At 55.9% G+C, this 16,311-nt stretch overlaps 1 protein-coding gene across 4 annotated transcripts in view; it reads right to left on the bottom strand.

Annotated features, from left to right (window-relative positions):
• PPFIA4 (PTPRF interacting protein alpha 4) overlaps positions 1–15,898 on the bottom strand; it is a 61,984-nt gene extending 46,086 nt beyond the window's left edge. For all 4 annotated transcript variants that reach the window (XM_064472004.1, XM_064472005.1, XM_064472006.1 and 1 more), the window contains exon 1: positions 15,863–15,898. The gene's annotated coding sequence lies outside the window, so the exon portion shown is untranslated. The remainder of the gene's footprint in view (positions 1–15,862) is intronic.
• Positions 15,899–16,311: the final 413 nt, after the last annotated feature.

Raw genomic sequence — 16,311 nt, 5'->3', positions numbered from 1 at the left:
CAAAAATACCCTGCCATGGGAAAAGCTCCATGTGGAGCTCATTCCTCCTAGACATAGCCGAATAGGAAGATATTAAGGGATATATAAGTCCAGTTCCCTCCAGAGATCCCCAGTACTGGAGAAGATCAGGAAGAATAAATCAATGTCGCGATTGCCATGAGCTGTGTTAGACCCAGCAGGGAGGTTTAAGCAGAGTCCCTAAGGGGCTCACCCAGCTCCACCAGCCCCCTCCTGACCCCCTCTCTTCATTAACCAGCACCCCCGTACCCCAGCTAATGACCCCCGTGGCTTACGGGGCAGAAAGGCCACCTCCTGCAGCCCAGGCAGGTGGGGCAGGACTAGGTGGCCCGGAGGGCAGCACAGCCACAGGCATCAGCCAGCTCCTTACCCGGTGTGGTCCCAGCGCGCCGGCGGCTGAGCCACAGGGGATGGGGTTCCCATCCTGCCTGGGAGACTGGGTGTTTCACTGGGGAGGGACGGGGTGCCACAGGGCAACTGTCCCCTCGAGATGTCCCTGATGAGGCCAGCGAATGTGCTGGCACTACGGGGCATCCAGGGATAAGTGAGCATGCTCCAGGCCATGCTACCACCATGCCCATTCGGTGATCCTGGCACCCATAGTCCCAACAGTGCATGCCCAGTACTGCCTTCATCCTTGTTCTTCCGCACCAGCACCCAATCTAGGGATGCTCGGCACCATGCTGGATGAGCAGAGACACCGGCTGGAGGACATACAGTGCCCAGGCACTGTTCCCCTGGTTTGGAGGATTTGAAAAAACACTACAAGCTTCAAATTGAGGGAACTAACACAAAATTGCTCCAGCAAGTGTGGGGAATGTTGTGGTTTGCAGAGGGGTGGAAGCTCTTCTCTGTGTCAGCAGAGCTCTCATCTGAGCATTTATCGTCACAAAAAGCAGCACTGGGCATTAGTTCAGCTCAATTTCCAACTCGTTCCCTCTTAAAATGTCAGCTATGTGGAGCTAAGCTAATGCAGTGAGCTCTGCATCCTTGCTGGCAGCACCCAGTGCACCCCAGGCAAAGCCCCATGCCTGGTCCTGAGAGCCCTGGGAGCTTGTGTCCTTGACCCCACTGTGCTTCCCAAAAGGTCCCACAGCCACGCCCAGCTCACCCAAGAAGACTGCAAAGGTGGTGGCCCCAACTATGCCATCACTGAGCCTGGCCCATGTTTGCATCCATCACCCCAAAGGGCGCCCAAGAAGCATCCACCCCTGTAACGCCCATGGGCATAAGGCCCTCGACAGAGCACTTTGCAATCCCCCCCAGCGCTTCAAGGAGCTCCTGCACACGCTGAGTTGCAGCAAGTGGCCCCGTGGCCAAGCACTGGCACCAGGGACGATCCCCCAAACCACTCCAGGAGGAGGTGAGAGCAGGATTTGGCTGATGTACATGAGACATCACCAGGAGAGGGGGGAACCATGTTTGCAGCTCAGCAGGCTTTTGAAGAAATTAAATGTAGGTGCACGACTGGCTGGAAGAGACGCAGGCATGGTGGTTTCCATCCTGGTCTCTCATTTTAAGCAGTCCTCCTGTGGGCACTCAAAAACATGGTGGCCAGGAATCCTTAAAACCTCTGGAGGGGGGATGACGGGATGGGATTGACCCAATCTGCTGCCTGAGACGGCAGTGGTGTGCGCCCTGTCTATTAAAAGCAAGCAGCATAATAAAGCTCACAAGCTGACGGGACGCACACAGGATTGGGAGTCCCTGTCCACGCACAACTCAAGCACAGCAGCTGAGCTAACATTTTCTAGAAGGTTTAGTGACCATTTTTGCAGACAGCTTTAAATTTCTGGCTTCTTTATGACATGATTTTGGTCCCTGGGCATCCTACAGTGCCCCATTCTTGCAGATGTCAGACCAAGCAGAACCCAGCTCTGCCAGCTCTGGCTTAGGGATGGTTCAGCCCAAAGCAGCCCGTCCCTGAGATCTACCACGTCACCATCACAGTGGCAGCGCTGTGCTGCTGCAGTGCTGCAGTCCCTCCAGGGCAACACAGGGTAAAAACAAATAACACGTCAGGGGTTGGTGGGATGCTCACCTGAGCAGGAGCAGCTCCCTGCCCAGCCTCCCGTGCCATGCCCTCCTCCCACCTTCCCAAGCTCAGATGCTGCCTGCAGCCACGAGCCAACCCGAGGCAACCTTTACCTGCTGTGCTCATACAGGGGCATTCACCGAGCGATGCTCAGGACACGCACACCTGACAGACAGAGCTCCCTGACCTTGCCTCCATTAGGTAAATCGACCAATTTATCTTTACCCAGTTTTGGAAGGAGCTTGCTTTGGACAGCTGCAAGCCTTTCCCTGCTGAAATACAGTGATTCAAGGCCAGCTCGTCTGAAGCGATGCTTGCTGCTGGGTTTCACCTTGCTACCACCCACATTAGGACCTTCAGTCCGCACAGACAGAGCAGCAACACCTCCCTGATGCAGAAATCCACCCACTGCAGGAGCTGAAAAGGATTGAATTTACCGTGGACCCAGCATCCTGAAAATGGAAGGTGGGACTTTTATGCATTGCCCTTTGCAAAGGGCTTGGCCCTGCTGAGGGATGTGGTGGACTTCAGGCTACACTAGCCTTAGGCAAAACATTCACAGCATCTCTGGGTATGCACGTTAACACCCACCCTGTAGATCTGCCATCGTCATGGCATTGGCATAGCATGATGTGCTCTCCAAAGAGCCTTCCTCCCCTCCAACATCACAGCCACGCCTGCCAGTCACCACATTTCAGCTCAGCAGAGCCACCTCTACCTCTCTGGACCTGCTCGGAGCTGACACTCCAGGATAACTCAAGGGCTGAGGTCATATCCAGCAATGCACTGCATCCTTACAGGTGGCGCAGCACACAAAACCTCTCCCAAGGTTCCCACCCCAGATGTGGAGTCAACCTGAAGAGGCTCATGCCTCCCTACAGGCAAAGCCACCTTCCTTTCAGGCCCTGGGTCCCTGTAGCACCTTTGTAGGTCCAAATCCTTCCATGCATGGAATAGGCACAGATATGAGCCCACCTTGCTCCTAGATCTCAAAGGATTTCCAAAGAGCATCGGCCAAGCCTGAAGGCTGAAAGAAGACAAGGATGAAATCTAGAGATATGGAGGAATCTAGTTCCTCCGTCCCAAGAACTGAATACCCTCCTAGATTGGGTCTCACCGTCTCCTCTGCCTTTTGCGAAGCATATGGCCATCCTCTAGCTGTGTCTGGTCTGGGGACAGGAACAAGACGAGAGGGTTTCTGGGTCAATCTTGGTCTCGTGAGGGGGAACAGATGGGTTTTCTGGTGGGACTGATGTTCTGAAAAGCAATTACACATGAAGACATCCCCAAAAGACTATGCTGTGCTCTGGCCCAGAGCCCAAGTCATCCTGGGTTTGGATTTTAATTAGCCCCGTTTTGGTATCTGTTCTCTACTTCCCTCCAGATAATGATTTAATTATTACAGACATGTCTTCAAATTAGCAGCTTTCTCAGTGGATTATTCAGCTGGGATCTCCTCAGTTACAGGGCCCATCTCACCGCCATCAGAGAGGCTGGAGAGAACAAAGGAAAACCAAAACCCTTCCTGGAAAGAGAAACCATGCAAGTACCCAGCTCCTGAGCAGGGGCCACTGCCAAGCCCATGTCTCACAGTTGTTAAGAAACCTAGCTATCAAAACACACCCCTAACGTCTGCACCATGCAGGACCATGGTGGCATCAAGGCTGGTCTTCTCTTCCCACGATCTTCTTACCCAGCGGACCACAAGTAGATGGAGAGGCCAAGCAAGGTGGAAGGGATGCACCATAAGCTGGGACACAGAGCCACTGCCGTGCGCCCCCCCTAACAGGATTGCATGTTTGGGGATCCCCTAGGAGAAGGGAGCCCATGGGGACCTGGTGAGGACCCTGCTCATTGCTAGGCTACAAGCGCCCTTGTGCTCTCTGCAGGATTGGTGCACCCAGCAAGCCCCCCACGTTGGGAAGGACCACAAGGGAGAGAGGAAGGCAGGTGCCTTGTGGGATCAGGCAGAGTGAGGCACAGCTCCCGATGGCAACCTCCTTCTCCAGCAGTGGGACTAGGCAGGCATCACACTGAGCTTCAGCAAAGCTCCAGGCCTGAAGGACGAAGGCTGAAGAGAGAACAGCACGTCAGGTTGCCCAAAAGAAATACCAGATGTACATGCAAAGTGAAGGACACGGCACAGCAAGGGTAAAACCTTCAGAGTGGAGCTCTACAACAAGATGTGGTGCCAATGAGCAGCAACTCACCTGCAGAAAAGCTAAGTCTCCAGCTAAATTGCCAAGTAGACAGGTTGCTTCCCCGCTGCAAGACCTGGGCAGAGGCATCTCCATGCTGCAGGGCTGCAGCAAACCCTCCTCCCCAGCCTGGCACGATCCCTCTCCCCAGGCTAGGCTGGGAAAGGAGGGGAGACGCTCATGAGGTATCCCATCCCTGGTTGCAAAGGGCCATGAGCTCCAAGGACACTCCAAGAAGCGTTTTGGCCCTTTTCCACCGATGCACTTGAACTACCAACTGCACATTGTGCTTCTCCCAGGACCCCCAAGATTTCCTTTGCCGGTACTGCTACAATCCCCATGTTACTACCAGGGAACCAGATTTTGCAGCAGCTACTGGAAAAGCTCTGCTGCCTCTGCCTGCTGTAGCATGGACAGCAGTGGAAAATCTCCACTGGCTCCTCTGTCACTGCACTTCACACTCCAACAGATTAGTTTAAACCAGCTGCAGCTCCTGCTGCTGCAGGAAGAGCCCTTGAGCACAGCCATGCGTGAGTTTGCAGCTGAACTCACAGCCCAGGTCTCTCGAAACCCAGACTAACACCCCATTTGCGAGGTTAGAGACTCTCCTCCTCTGGTTCCCTTCCTGAACACAAGAAAAGCAACTGGGCAGCAAAAATAGGCAGGCGATGCAGCCTGTTACCCCAGCTAACGGCTTGGGGATACAGCCCCGGCACCCCTCATGCTCCCAGTGGGATCCGCAGCCCTGTTCTCTGGGCCATGAGCCCCAGCCCACCGCACCACCACCGGCCCCTCGCACCACGGCCCTCCGGGGCATCGCCTGGCTCTGTCCTCCCCGCCAGCCATCTCAAGCTCCCCAGCCTTTCGAGTTCACCACCCCGTCAGATCTGCTAAGAGAGACCAACACATTTGAGAGTGAGCGGGGGGAGAGAAAAGGCTGTGATAACACAAGTCCTTTAGTTTCATTTCTTTAAGAAACCAGGCTAAAGAAGATGGGAGTAGAAGTGACACGCAAGAGAAAGAGAGAAGGATTTTCATTAACCCGATCAAAACTCCTGGAATATGATAACAGAGGCAGTAACAGACACCTCCCCTCTGGCTGAGGACAAAGAAAGGCTTCCTAGTTATGAAGAAAATTGGAGTAGAAGAAAGGAAATTACTCAAAAATGGCTGAAATGTCAGATGTTATTAAAAAGCCTTCACCAAGAAAGAAATAATGACTGATGAGAACAGGGATATGATGGGGGAAGCGGAACAGCTGGAGAACAAGCGGGATGGGGAGTAAGCACCTGAGAACGGTTCCGCTCGCCCCTGAAAGCCGCCCTGGTGACGACAGTGGTGGGCTGACTTCTGGAGGTAAGCCTGGGGAGACCTGTGAGAAATCTGGGGTGCTGAGAGGCCGTGCCGGTGAGGAGGGCGACAGCACCTGCAGGAGACGGCAGCCCCAGGCCAGCCTCACCCCACCACAGAGCAGCGAGTCCCCTAGGAACCATGGTTAAATGCCTCCATATTTTGAAGCATCCTTTAGAGAGGTCCTCATCCCACTCTCCTGCCACCCTCTGCCATGCTGCCGCTGTACCACGTCGCAGGGCCCCTGCTCTGACTGCTTGAGGAGAGGAGCGTGGATGCCACCTTGCCTTCTCAGGGTACTCGCAGCGCCATCAGCACGGCTGGGAACTCAGCTGCCAGAGTCCCGAGCGGAAAAGCAAATCAAGCAGTCCCTCCGGCATCCCCATGAGCATCACCCTGCGAGGGGACACCCAGGCCTCTGACCCCCCCGGGGACCATCCCACCTTTGGAGGAGCTGAGCTGGAGCGTCCACAGCCAGGGCCGAGCAGAGCCGCAGCTGCTGGTTTTAGCCGGCAGCAGCCGGTGCCCACGTTAGGCAAGCGCGGCCTCGCACCGCCCCGGCTTTTTCAGGCTGCCGCGGTGACGGCCGGGGAGAGGAGTGTCTGGGCTGTATCAGTGTCACGCAGCATTGCGGGCTCGCTGGCTCCCGCTCCAGAGCAAAGGCAGCTCCATCCCAGCCTGGAAGGTTGAGCCGAAGTCACGCTGCTCTTGCTCTTCCAATGCTGACACAAAGCCCCTCTCCTGCTCCCAGCGCAGCGACGAGCGGGCCCTCCCCAGCTGATCTGCCTCTCCGGCATCTCACAAGCAGCAGCGCGAGGAGTTTTGCAGGCAGGAGCGACTCAGATTCCCCGCAGCAGCCTCCCCTCTTGGCATCTCCCTCCACCGCTTCCCCAGCCGTCCGTGAGCTGCATTTGCAGATAACATCCCTCCGAACGCCCCCAGCAGAGACCCCGACATGCACAGACCCGGCTCCCATCCCGGCTATCCATGGAGGCAGGCTCATGTGTGCCGAGCCTTGCTTTGGCTCCACATTAATATGCACCCAATATGGCCAGAGTTTCTCTGAATCTGACAATATTTGCTTTTTGGAAAACAACAAGAAGAAAGAGCCAAACTGCACATGTCTCCCTGCCAGAGCAAGGTCGAGGCCAGCAGGGAGCCGGGCGCTGCAGCTGCTCAGAAGCTGGACTCTTTTGAACCCAGACCATCATCTTCAGAGGAAGATACGGAGGCAATAAAGCTGTCACAGTGGCCACCATGACCTTCTCTTTAGCAGCATCCTCCTACCACCACCAGTCCGGACCAGCTCTCCCCGGCCAGCCTGCTCTGGTTACTGGTGTTACTAGCACCCATCCTGTGCCCATGAGTCCTCACAGATTTACAAAAGCTTTGGGAACCACCAAATGCACTTGGCAGCCACCTCAGAGCAGATCAGCCTCAATCCAAGCCAATGGGGATGGAGAGGGACAAAAGGAAACCATGAAAGTCCCAGCTGTCCCAGGGACTGGTTAGCTTGGGTGCTCAGAAGCAGCTCCCCATCGTTTGGGGGTAAGTCCTGAAAAACATCATGCTTTTGGGAGAACGGGCTTAGGCAAACCTCCAGCTCACCAGTGAGTGTGCAGGAGCTGACCCACGGTTGCTCTCCTTGTGTACACACCTGCACTGAAGGGAAGAAAGGGGGGAAAAAAGCTCAAGGTGAAGGCAGCAGCATGCGAAGATCCTTCTGCTTCCTTCTCCCCAACAGGTTTTTGGCATTTCGAGGCACACCAGGTCAGCCCATGTGGAGCCAAGAGTCCTTGGAAGGGGAAAGTCCAGGCACTGAATGAGGGAGGACCTGCCACATCTTGGTCTGACAGACCAGGGTGGCTCTTCTGGTGGGTCTCCACATTTGTCCCCACCCCGGGGCAGTGGCAGCACCTCCCTGGCATCTCCAGGCGTTGGATTCCTCCTACTTGTGGCAGAGAGGGAAACCAAATGGCCAGTATCTGCCAGCTACATAGGGTTGGTGGCTGGTTTCCTCACCTTTTCAGCCTCCAAAATATACATTATTTTTCGGCAAGACTGGGGGAATTATCAATGCTTGCATCCATGGCTTGACCACGTTGCAGCAGGGTGTAGGACTCCTAGCTACCAGCCAACCCCATTAGCTGTGTGTGTCTCGAGCCTGTGCTCCCCCACTGCTCCAGGCTGCATTTACAGCTCAGAAACGAACTCCCCCAGCAGCATAAGGGTTCATTGCAGATGAAGAGATGGAAAGGGAGATGGAGAGGAAAATCCAAATACCTTCAATCCAAAGTCTGCTAAAGAAACACTTCTATTTAGAGCATCACTCATGTTTTATAGCCTCAGCACCTCCCAGCTACGCTGAATTTCAGTTTACATCTCCATCGCATCCAGCACTGCTTCAAAATCCCCCAGTCAGTGCCACAAAGCCAGTTTGCCACTTCGCCCCACGATCACAGCATGTGACATTAGCCCTTGGCTTCATTCATAGACCAGTCAATGAGTTTTCCCTGCCCTGCCAGCAAATTGGTAAAGTCAAGAGGCTGAAATCTGCTGGAGAAAAAAGCCTGCTTGCTTCTGAGTTACACACCGGTCTGCCCAGTGCCCTGTATGAAAAGAAAACACCAGCATGCCCGCTGCATTCACCCGTTAAAGAGAGACCCAGCTGCTCAAACTAAAGCAGTCAGTCCCCTTTCCTGGATTCCACACCTCAAAGCCAGACATGTAGATGTAAGTTATATATTTACCACAAAGAGGATGGAATGGACACCTGGGACACACACATGGAAGGTTAACGGGGATGAAGCGCTGCATGCTGTGCTCCTAAAGCATGCAGTTGTTTGGACACAAGAGCATCCTTGTGGGTAACGCTGGCCAGACGGGCCGTTCGCCTCCGCTCTCCTCGCCGCAGGGACAGCTCAGGGGCTCGGAGGGCCCCCGTGATGAGCTGGAAGGGATTCTGGAAGTGCCTTTCCCATGCCCTGTCCTGAGATAGGAACAGCCCTCGCTGCCCACTGCCAGCACGCTTGGCCAGCCCTTCCCCGGGAAGGTGACCAGCGACAATGGCATTTTCTTTGGTGGCCACTGAGGGTCCATTTCTTTGGTGAAAGGATGAGTTTTGGGGGGAATTTTGCTTGAAGTCATATCAAGGGTGAGTTTCCCTTCCTGGACGCTGCTTCCCTGAATGCCGCTGCACCCCTGACTAACGCATCTCGCAGCACAGAGAGTAAAAGTAATAAATGTTCGTTTACCCCAAAGATCGACACAGCCGCTGCATTACTTAAAGACCAGATCTTGAGAGCAGAATTTCACCCTCTGTAACCTAACAGACGTCCTGCACTGAGCCATGCAGCAATATTTAAATAAAAAATGGTGGCTGTACAATAGCCAAGTCATTTGAGAATTAAAGCACTGGTATTTTTAGGCAGCGGGAGTACGTGTGGGAGAGATCTCAAAGTGCAGGCTGATGCCATTTGCTGCAGGGCAGTTAGAATTAGATTTATTGACGACGTGTGATTTGAAAGCGACACCAGTGCTCACGAAGAGCCATACAGTGATCAGCAATGCTGGGGCTTATTTCAGCTTCATTTTAAAAGATGAAATTTCTTTATATATGTGTAAACACAAAGGACATGCAGAATGAAAGCCATTTCTGCTTGCAGAGATGCTCTGATTGCCATCTCCAGAAATGGCCACTGGAAAAGTCTTGTAACTAAATTAACTAGAAGCAGATGATGAAAAGGGGGGAAAAAATGCTCTTTTTTTACTATGGCAGACCCAAAGCGTTGGCAATAATCCAGTGATTATCATCCAGGTTTTGATGCTGGGGAGAAGGAAAGAGAAGTCTCCTCTCTCCATCAAACACTAGCTGCTCTCTGGGTGGCACATCTGGATATCAGACAGCAGAGCAAACCCTTTCCAGGTCTGGGCTCAAAGGAAGACAGCTCAGATCAGGAGAGACAAGCCTTGTGGCTCCAATTAAACATTTAATGGGTTAAAATTAGTTAAGCCATGTTATTCTGCACATGGTGACGGAGAGCCCAAGCTCTGAAGGGTTCAGGGATGTCTCTCTCCATGCTGGCAGTGACCTTAGGGATCCCACTCGTCCCGTGTCCCAGCAAAGCTCATGAGCACCTGCCTCCAGTGAGGACAGCAATGCTTAGCAGGCAGATGGGAATCTCCAGGACTTCCACCCATCTACTCTCTAGCACAGCCAGGTTTTCCAAGTGGCAAAGCAGCAGCCAACATTGGGTTTGTTCAACACCTCCATGGGTCCTTTAGGAGCTTGGGGCCTTTAGGGGCTTGGGTTCGCAGCTCCTCTGTCCCCCCAAAGCCTCCTGCAATCCTCCCCAGCCTGCCTTAGCCCAAACGCCCGGCTCGCTTTTGCCACGCAGACTTGGCCCTGCCTGCCTCCTCGCTGCAGGAGATATGGGGATCAGGTCGCCCTTTGCCCATGCCAGCACTGCATCCACGGTCAGACATCGCCCCCAGCCCCACAGCAACCACGAGGGTGGCACGGGGACAGGATCTCCACTGCAACCGGCACCTCTGCAGGGGGATGCAGCCAGCAGTGACACCATCCTCAGCCAGGGTGAGAAACATGTTACCAGCACAACACAATGGCAAAAGCACTGGCAGTGCCACGTCCCAGTGGTGTCCACCCTGGCTGACCCCCACTAGCCCTGGCCAGAAACCAGCTGCCAGTGACACCAGGAAGCCCCACGGAAACAATCTCTCATGTAGACACAGGAGAAAAGCAGAATCTGGCTGCGCCACCCTCACACATCATCCCCACCACCCCCTCCCGAGAACAGGGAGCTCAGCTTCGCAGCATGCCAGGGAAAGCAAACACAGATATTCAGCAGCACCACAGCCACCTCCTCCTGCAGAGAAACTGGCCAAGGCACCATGGTGCTTCCTGAGCCTCGAAACAATGCTGTGCCCAAACAAGCCTTGAAACGCTGCCCTGCGCTCCCCAAACCCAGGTCTCACCCGGGGAGACCCACAATCTAGCTGGGTGCTCCCTTGGGTGGAGCAGGAGTTTCAAGGCACAGTGCTTTCCACCACCCCAGGGACACAGGGCTGACGTCTGTCCCCCAAGGACTGAGAACAGGAGGGCGCAGAGCCCATATTCCCTGGCTGTGGGGCTCTGGCCTGATTCGAGCTCCCCAAGTGGGCTCACAGGACCGTGAGCCATCAAGGTGGTTTACGAGAGCTCGCTCCCCCAGACAAGAACGTCATCTCGCAACCTTGCCCAGAGAAATCACACTCACACAAGGTACTTGTGTGTTATGTGGGACAGTTTGGGACCAGAATAACTTCCTCTCCTGGATGATCAGTATGTAAATAAATCAGCCACAGCCAAAAATAACCTCTGGACCTTTTTTGACTCCTTCCTGCAAAATAGTTTGGGAGAGATTCTAGAAAGAGGCCAAGTTAGCACAGCTTCCAGGCACTGAATTACAGGGCAGATTAACTGGATTATTGAGGCTGTAAACTTTGTACGAGTCCATCTTTCCCCTCACTGTCTGCAGCTCCTTGCACCACAAATTTCTGCATGGGGAATAGTAGCAGACACCACCACCAAGCCTATTTAATTCAAGATTAAGAGCTTGAGATCAGGTTTATGACACCTGTGTTAATGCCACAGCAAAGCTATAAACACCCTTCCCGATGCTGGAAGCCAGAAAGGCCGGGTTTTGGCAGGAGAGGATCCGTCTGAGGGTGCACTGCACTAACGAGACTCCTGTAAAGGTGAGCGTTGGGCTGGCAGCGCAGCCGGGCATCCCCCTTTCCCCAGGCTCCGGCCGTCCCATGCATGGCCCAGCTCCTGCCCCTCAGCTGTTGGACCCCACAGGGCACCATGCAGCTGCCAGCCCCAGGGCAGCACGTTTCTTCTGTCCCAGCACATTAGTCATATCGTGAACAATGCTAGCGGCGAGGTAAAAATCCATCTGTAATTATGAAGAAAATTCTTTTCTACCATGAAAAGGTGGAAATGAGAGCTTTAAATCAATGTGCCTGACGGATGGACACAATTCTGGGGGGAGTCCCTTCCCCCACTGTGCCATCCTGCGACAGACCCTCTCCCCTCTGGGAGCCTGGATGGAGAGTCCAGGCAGAAAGAGCATCCTTCCCTGCTGCACATCCCCACGGCACAGCACTCGCTATTTAAAGAAATTGGCCACACGCTGTCAACGTCTCACCTCCCCACGGAGGAGCTGGGCCCATGCCCCGGTGTTTCCTGGCGTGGCACTGCCTCCGCGACCCGCGGCGCAGCGGCTGGGGCTCGGCACAGCTGATGCTGGCGCGGAGGCTGCAGGGGAGAGGCATCACACGGTAAAAAACCCTGGGAACTGCCCTCTCCTGGAAATTGGTCGCAATGGACAGGAGGATGGGGGAAATGGGCTCTCATCTGCCACTTTTCTTCTTCCTCTTTTTTATTTTTTTGGGGATGCAATTAAAGGCAGCCACCCAGCCGGTACCTCCTCGCGCTTGCAAAGAGAAGCGTGGCAGAAATTGAAAACCGGGAGCTGGGGAAAAAAAAATAAATCTGCATTTCAGGTAAATTCCAGCCTTGTCAGTCCTGCAGGATTACAGCACTGGAGACGGCGACCCACGAGCTGATTTACAACACCAGGGCGGAGATTCAAGAAAGAAAGGGCACCCTGGAGGACACAGGGTCAGTGCCCTCCTGGCCCGTGACTTTTGGCCCTGTCTTTTGGAGGTTTGGCACCCAGCCTCAGGACCCCTCCACCTCTCCGCTGCGGGAGGGAAACCGCTGCACTGCCAGCGCTGCACAGGGGCTGAGGGGCAGGCAGGGCTGCTCCATGCATGGCTTTGCACAACAATGAGAGCGAGAGATGAACACTCGCTTCACTCCTTAGGGCTTCCTCACCGTACAAATTAAATGGAGGGCTTTACGATGCCCCCACAAGGATTTTAACCTGCTTGACCACAGAGCAAACAGGAGTAAAATCCAATTATATCAGCGCAACTTTTTTTTTTTTTAGCAAAGAGCCTTGAATCATTTTTCACTACTTCTGCTCCAGATGGGCCCAAATGCAGACCTGTCCCCCAACGCTGCAGTTGTTTCATGTGATATTTTCCCTTCCTCCCTCCCAAATGCCAACTCGTGTGAGCACACCCACACATGCACCCACCTCCAAGCCTTTCAGCATCATTTGCTCACAGAGGAGCCCTTTAAGCACTGAAAACTCCCAACCACATCCCCCAGGAGCCTGGCCGGGGCTTGGACCCACCTGCAGAGCCCACGCCAGAGCCCTCACCCTCAGTCGGGCCTGTCACCCCCTCACTTGGCACTTGGCATTTTGCAGAAAGCATCTGTAAAGTGGGAGACTGTTACTGCATTTAACACCTCTCTGGGAAGAAAGCTGGGCAATGGATCCAACATCCTTCCCCTCCAGTTAACAGACCAGAGAGCTCCCAGCTCACTCTGGGAGTCAGCTGGGAAACCTCAGACTCACCAAAGCATTCTTTAGGAGGAAATTAATTGTGAAATAAGGTTTCAAGGTTTGCTAAAGAATGCGCTGTCTTTCTGCTTTGCTGGAAAACATGAAATGACACTGCCCAGGCAGTGGACACACACACGCCAGTCACATTCCTGTCCCCAGAGTGGAGACCTCCAGAAGCATTTCCAGTTGGGTCCCAGTTTGGGTTCAGCACCCTCTGAGGCTCCAAGGCTGCCTCCCCCAGCTTCAGTGCTAACTCCCACCTCCAACATGATGCCAGGCTCTTTCCCAGCACTGGCTCACTCCACCATCTCCCCACCCAGCACACCACGACCCCATCACCCGCCCAGCTCGCACCCACTCACCCCTCTCCTCCTCACACCACTGTCCTCCTCCCTGTCCCTACCCCCTGCACCCCAGTGGGAGCTGCCTGAAAGGGCAAGGCTTGCAAAAAGGGCCCTCAAAAGGTACAGACAAGGAGGTTTTCAGGGTGGTTTTTACTCCTGGCACCTTCTGAGACAATTGAGACAGGCAGGAAGCCAAACCTCCAGCAGGTTCAGTCCCCCAGCACCTGCGTTTCGTCTGCTGGTGAGCGCCGAGGCACAGCTGGACTGAGCCACCGGTGCAGGGCAAGACCCGCTCGCCCTCGCCACAAAGCCAGAAAGCTGCGTGGAGGCGGACGAGTCATTTAATCCCGCATCTGCCAAGCCACAGCTGAGCTGGCCTAGAAAGCCAGATCTGTCCATCAGTCCCACCACCGGTGTCTCAGGAACCTGTCAGTTTAGGGCCCCCGCCACCCTCCAGCTGGTGATTTAAGTCCCAGACAACCTCCGGTCTGTCTCCTGGAAAAGAGAAGCAGGAGGAGCAAGCACCGAAGCTGGGAAGTCATCCATGGACCTGAGCACCTCCGGGTGCCAGGGGGACAGCAGCAGCGACGTGTGCTGGCGGCTCCCTGACAAATCTCCAGGATGGTCCTCAGAGATCAGTCCCATTTACCAACCGGCACCATCCCGAGATGCAGGGAGCAGCACATCGTGGTGTCCCCAAGAGCACAGATACCTGAGACTCCCAGACCATCAGAGCAACAAAGACACCAACTTTCCATCTCCTCTAAAGCCTGGGCAGCACCGCAACCAAAAAACTCCTGAATCACACAGGCATGTTCACCAAGGTACCAAACTCCAGCTCACACCTTGCCTCTGCACCAGCTCGTGCTCCCAAAGTGGCGCAGCGGTGTCAAACCCACCAGAACCTCATTCCAGCGTACAAGCAGACGGTGGCAAACGAGCTTAAATGAATACTTTGCCAACCCTGACTTGCCCAAAACCAGGACATCCCCAGAAGGTTTACACAGCTTTAACAAAACCCAGCTTCCTAAGCAAATTGCTGTTATAATGATGCAATTTAAGGGATAAACAAGCCCTTAAAGGGCTGGTGTTATTCAGAAGAAAATCACGGTGTCTGGAGGCAGCTTGCCATGGCTGTGACGAGACGGCACCAGCCGACAGAGGATGGGAGCCAGTGTGAGCACAGCTGGAGCTAGCCAAGCTGGCCGGATGCTCGCTGGGCTGGTCCAGCCCCAAGCGCAGCAAGCATCCGCCCAGTGCCAACGTCCAGGCTGGACCAGCTTGGTAAGCATCTGCCCAGTGCCGAGCTCCAGGCTGGACCAGCTTGGCAGGAGTTTACCTGGTGCCAAGCTCCGGGCTGAACCAGCCCCAGGAGCATCTGTCTAGTGAGCATCCCCATGAGCGGGTCGAGCACGGAGCTTGGTGCCAGGCATATGCTCATTGGGGCTGATACAGCCCGGAGCTCGGTGCTGGGTGGATACTCACAGTGCAGACGCTCGTGGGGCTGAATCAGCCCTGAGCTCGGCACTGGGTGGATGCTTGCAGGGCGGATGCTCGTGGGCTAGAGACAGTACTGAGGGAGGTGGGAGGATACGGTGCTGGGAAATTGGAGCAGAAGGCCAGGGTAGGACCAGTCTTACCAGGATGCCGGCCCTCCCCCTCAGCGTAAGGTGGAAGCATGGTAGGTGGTGCAAAGGGACAGCTTGGGACCATACTGGGGGGCTGCCAGGGGCAGAGAGCAGCAGAAAAATCAAGGAACCCCCTCCCCATTCCTGGGGTACAGGAGTCACTCCCCCCCATACCACGCAGCCTCCAAGGGGGTGGATGTGCCCACCCCTTCACCCCTCCTGCCTGCACACCCAGCAGGGATGGGGCAGTGCATCTGCCTGGCTCAGCCCCCGGGTCTGGGGCAGAGCAAGCCCTCGGCTCAGATGCCCGGCCTGGGGGTAATGTCGGGGGACAGCAAGTCCACCCACCACCAAGCCGGGGGACGAGGATGACATCCCCCCAGCCCAGACATAACCCAAGGGAAACGGGGGAGCACAGCACATCCCCTCACTCAGACACCGCCTCCAAGGGGTAACGGGGTGGGAGACAAAGCACCCCCGGACTGAGGCACCCCCAGCCGGGGGACAGAGCATCCCCAGCCCAGCCCCATCCGGGAGGCAATGGGGAGCAAAGCCCCACCGGCCCAGCCCCCCAGGGGGGTGGATGGGACCGAGCATCCCCTCGGGGAGGGGTACAGCATCCCCGGGGAGGGCAGAAGGGGTAGAGCCCCCCGAGTCCAGCCCCACTGGCGGGGCAGAAGCGGCGGCTGAGCATCCCCTGCCCGGCCCCGCCGGGGGGGCCGTGGGGACAGCACACCCCCCTCCCGGCTCCGCGGGGCTCGAAGCATCCCCCGTGGGCAGCGTGGGGCCGCCCGGCCCCGCCCGCACTCACCGACCGCCGAAGTCGCTGGAAGCCGCCGCCGCCGCCGCTGCCTCCCGCTGCCCACCCCGCCCCGCCCCGCCCACTGCGTCACCGTCCCCGCCTGGCCACGCCCCGATGGCCACGCCCCATCTGACCACGCCCCGAGGGGTGGGGTGGGGGCTGGGGGCGCGGAGGGGACAGGTCAGGATATGGGGGACAAGAGCCCTCCTGGGGGGCAGGAACCTCCCTGGGGGGCAAGACCGTCCCGGGTGGGGCAGGATCCCCCCTGGAGGGGCAGGAACCCCCTTGGGGGGAGCAGGAACCCCCTTGGGGTTTAGTAGCCCCCAGGACTCCGCTGGGGGCCTCATCCAGCCCTAGAGGCAGGGAGGCAGGAGCGGAGCCGGGCTGTGGGGCAGCCAAACCCTGGGTGCCCTTTTCCCCCACCTCCGCATGGGGAGCAAATATGGGGCCTGGGGGTG

This window comes from Phalacrocorax carbo, chromosome 23 (assembly GCF_963921805.1).
Source record: "Phalacrocorax carbo chromosome 23, bPhaCar2.1, whole genome shotgun sequence".
In the NCBI taxonomy this organism is placed as follows: domain Eukaryota; kingdom Metazoa; phylum Chordata; class Aves; order Suliformes; family Phalacrocoracidae; genus Phalacrocorax; species Phalacrocorax carbo.
This window is presented reverse-complemented; position numbering and strand designations above follow the sequence as displayed.